The sequence below is a fragment of the Schistosoma mansoni genome, chromosome 2 (assembly GCF_000237925.1).
Source record: "Schistosoma mansoni strain Puerto Rico chromosome 2, complete genome".
NCBI classification, from domain to species: Eukaryota; Metazoa; Platyhelminthes; class Trematoda; order Strigeidida; family Schistosomatidae; genus Schistosoma; species Schistosoma mansoni.
Window position 1 is genome coordinate 3,318,197 of NC_031496.1, and position 4,711 is coordinate 3,322,907.

Consider the following 4,711-nt stretch of genomic DNA (forward strand, 5'->3'; position numbering starts at 1 on the left):
ACAATAGGCGTTTGAATGCAAAAACCATTCCTGATCGTTACCCTTTGCCTTGTAGTGCCGCGATTCGTTAATCGTTTACTTCGATAACCGTTATAATTCTAATCTCAACGGTGCGTAAAATCAGAAGACGAAGGATAGCAACAACTACAGTTTATTATCGAATAACTCAGGTCAGAAAGCTAACAACACCTGAGCGAATATCAACGAGCGAGTGAGCGGCAAGCGAGAGAGCGAGTGAACAGGCGAATAAGCGAAGGAAGCGAACGAGGAGCAAGCGAGCGAATAGCAAGCAATTACATAGGCAATTTATAGTCAAATTTAATAAGGGCACAGCAAAGCAAAACAAAGGCTGATAATATTTGCGTGCGTACATATATGGGGAGGAGTATGAGTCATCGAATGATATTTAAGCAGTCAACATTTCGGATAGAGTGTCATGTGCTTTAGTGGTATAGCAGTGCAAAGAATGTGCAAATTGTTACTATCCAAATAACAATGTCTGTTAAGTAAGTTATAAAAAGGGCTTAACCAAAATTGGCTATAATCGAAATTGATTGTAGGATGGTTGCTATAGCCTCACATTCAAAATTTGACGGCTACCCTGAAAGGTATAACTGTCTCTTTTAAAATCGACTTCTTTAAAGCCTATAGCCAAATCCCTATGGCTACTGACGATATTTTGAAAACCTCTATCATAACTCCCTTTGGACTCTACTAATTTTTGTGAGTGCCTTTCGGCATAAGAAATGCTGCCCAGACTTTCCAAAGGTTCATCAATGACGATTCTAGAGGTCTCAACTTCGTACATGCGTATGTTGATGACAGCTTGATAGCAGGTCCAGACAGAGAATCTCATTTCCAGCATCTGGACCTTGTCTTTGAACGACCGCAAAGGCATGGCATTACTGTAAACATTCAGAAATGTCAAATTGAAACCAACTTCTCAGATTTCTTAGGACACACTATTGATGCTCAAGGCATCCGACCTCTGAGAAGAAAAGTGGTGGCCACTCTAGATTACCCAGAACCAACCACCATTAAGCAGTCGCGCATATATAACGGCCTTGTAAGTTTCTATGGACGGTTCGTACCAAAATGTGCGTCCCTTATGAAACCGCTAACCGACTAACTCCGTGGAAATGCGAAATCCACTAATCTGGACGACACTGCGCTAAAAGCATTCTACACAGTTAGGGAACTTATCGCAATGATAACCATGCTGACACATTAGGACACTCAAGCACCCATCAGTATCTCAGTAGACACGTCCGACTTAGCAATCGGAGAAGTCTTATAATAATGGGTTGACCACTCCTGGCAAGCTTTGGCATTTTTCTCGGGACGGTTGCTAGACACTGAACCAAAGTACAGCACTTTAGGTAGGGAACTCCTAGCTATGTATTGTGCTGTACGGCACTTCCAACATTCTATTTAAGGCAGAGAATTCACCCTTTTTACTGATCATAAACCTCTCACTTTCTCTTTAAGCTCGTCTTCAGTCAAGTACTCACCTCGTGAGTCTCGACAACTGGACTACTTTTCGCAGTTTACTTCAGATATATAACACATTTCTCGAGCAAACAATGTAGTCCCAGACGCATTGTTTTGTATAACTTCCTTGAAAAGTTTCCGAAATGAGTGTTTGGTCATATGATTTTGACATATTTATACAAAACATCCCGAGTTTTCCGACAAAACTAGAGTATTGTACGCAAGTAGCCAAATGGTGTCCAAAAAATATGGTTGTTAGACTGGGTACATTAAACTTATTTTAGAGGTGACTAAATAATAGTTTTGAAATGCCGATCGGCGTTCAGTTTTACCACCTTCCAAAGCGGATAGTTTATGAGGATACCTCAAAATTATCATATGCTCAGTAACAATCAATTTATAACGGACTACCTTGTTTCCTATCAACACATAAGGCGTTAAAACTCCTTACATCGGCACGCTATCCAAGAGCCATCACTCAAAACACTCAAAGGAACACTAGATCAACCGAGAGACTGCTATCACCAGGATCGACTCAGATTATCTTGCCTTATATTCTTCCCAGACAGAAAAATGAAATGCATATCATTAGGACTACTATAGCCAAGTGGCTATACTTACTTGATTAGATAAAACAAAAAGCAACGAACTATCACCCTATATGAGGGTCCGATTTCTAAGAAATAAACTTGTTTATGCTAACACGACACACTTATTGGATATTGCAAATGTAATGCGCGTCAATACGTGTGTTCGCAACTACCGCAGCATTCGAAGTTCACCAGCCGGGCGGCTTTGAAAAGGGTCGGAATTTTGTTTTGCCGTGCCGGTAAGTGGTTTTTCATGATCTTACAAGGATTTAGCTCATGTTAGATTCTCGCTGTCAGCTACCTTATAAATTGCACACTTTTGACAGAAAAGACTATTGTTTTTCTTATTGGTCGGAGGTGACCCTTGCATTCCCAAACTCCCCATTTTGGAGAAAAGTTTGTCCGTTTTGAGTACACTTTGGCGGAACTGCAATAGAAAACTTTGAGGGAATGGCACAAAACCCCCGAATTTTTCTATAGCGGCTTTCCCAAAATAGGGAGATTGGGGCTGTACATATTTTTTTGTATCATGTCTCAGATTGACTACTTCGCAGTTTGCAAAGTTAAAGGGTAATCATTCGTTGTCTACATGTCTTTGAGGTTGACTCAGATTATTCTCAAGTGCGGATGTACCCTTTTGATAGTGAAATCTCTAAACGTTTCCTTCATCGAAAAGATACTTAATGAGTAAAGTTGTTTATGTATATGAGATAAACCAATATTCTTTACATGGAATTCTGTGGTATTCCACTGAAACATAGTGCGTACGAAAAGCGTAATTTACCGTAGCCCTTTGAGAGGTGACTGTAAATCTGACTCGAAACGATCGGTCAGTAGTGTATCAATACCTATCTTCTTAAGCTTGGTAATAAGATAGGAGTGATTGATTCGACCTAATGCTTTCAAAACGTCCAACTCTATTGCACCTGCTTCTCCCATATGATTAAGGATACTGGTCCATTTATTCACCGCGATCAACATATTTGTGATTTACGAGTGACCCCTCTTGAAGCCGTAGTGTTGAATTGCTAGGATGTTTATGGACTAGAGGTAATCTTATACGCCACTATAGCTAAGCAGTTCCACAACCTGGAAAAGTACTGAGGAAAGTACTACCAACTGGTAGTCCGTAGTTCCGCCATTCAAGGTTAGGCCCCCTATTAGGTTCAAGTCGTTGTTGAGCTAAATAAGCTAACAGTTTCTTGAGGTATCCACATCAAGCTTCAGTGCTCTTAGAGGTATGAAGGCGGTTATCACTTCCCGGTTGCCCACACCATGGAAGAGTGATTCTGGAGTTACGTGAAAAGGAAATTTGGTCAAGGACGGTCTTAGTGACCTGACAGCGTGACCGCAGTGCCCAAGGGACAACTGCTTGAGGTCGGTCACACACGACCTTTTGTGAGTAATTTTTGCGTTAGCTCCGTACTTGTTGAGACTTTACCGCCGGAGAAGGATATCCGTGGGATAAGGCGAGGTGTGCATTTTTAGGGTCGACATTTTCCAAACCCACCCCTCCTTGTGGGAAGGTAGCATTGCTGTTATGCTGGTTTTCTGGAGGAAACACGTTACTGCCGTCACACCTCTGTACAGTCAGCGGTGCAACTTTGCCTTCGGACCTTGGGTTTGCTGCTTTTAGTCTTACCGCTCTTCAACCGACCTGCCTGGCATGGTAGTACCTTGAGAAACGATTGTTCCAGCCAGTGTATCTCGATTAGTTCATTAAGACGGGCAAGCCCGATCACTACGTCAAAGTAGCAGCAACAATTGAGATCCACATCAACCATCAGCAGTGGTTATTTATCGTTCATATTTTTCGCAAAATGAAGGAATACAGTCAATGAGGTTAAGATAGAATTTTTTCGGTTTTATTGGTTACAGAGATGTCAAGAGATTGGCTAGTAATGTGGAGTAGATCCTGTAGTTTTCAGACAAATACGCTGGTACGGCCGAGAATGAGGAGAGTCAACTATCCCTCTCGAAATGCTCTCACATGGCCATGCGTGCACAACCACTGCCAAGGAGGTCCTACTCACTGCCTTCTCGTGGCATTACTGTTGTTTACGACATTGAGAGGACGAAAAGCGAATGTCCGGCGCTTTAACTGAGTTGGTGGATATGGAGGATCCAGCTAAAGGGAATTGGAAAACCCTTATTCCAAACCAATGGTGCACATGGGCTCCAGGATGTTGAAGGAAGAAGTGGCGTATGAACCTAGTGTTGGTGACCGGCTACCATGAGACTGCATCTCCTTACGTTGCTTCACTGCCTTGTGGATTATACCTTTAGGTCAAAGGCTCGGGGTGTGGCCCTTTGTGAAAACCACCTACTTCAGTTTGGGCACCCGAAAAGTATCAAGTCACTCACACAAATCAAGTGACTTGTGTGGCGCATATGAATTCTGTATCCCTTTGTACCAATGTGTTTATTTATTTTATTTCGATTCTGATGACACAGAGGATCGCTTGAGCTTACTAGGCAGTAGTAAATATTGTGTGGCAAATCACTGTAAGTTCGCGCCAAGTGGAGCTAAATGATATTGTGAAAAAACTGGGTGGAAATTTCAAGTGGACTTACAATCCTGAAGTAAGATTTCTTTAGGAGCTTAGTTTAACTATGCAATCAAATATTGA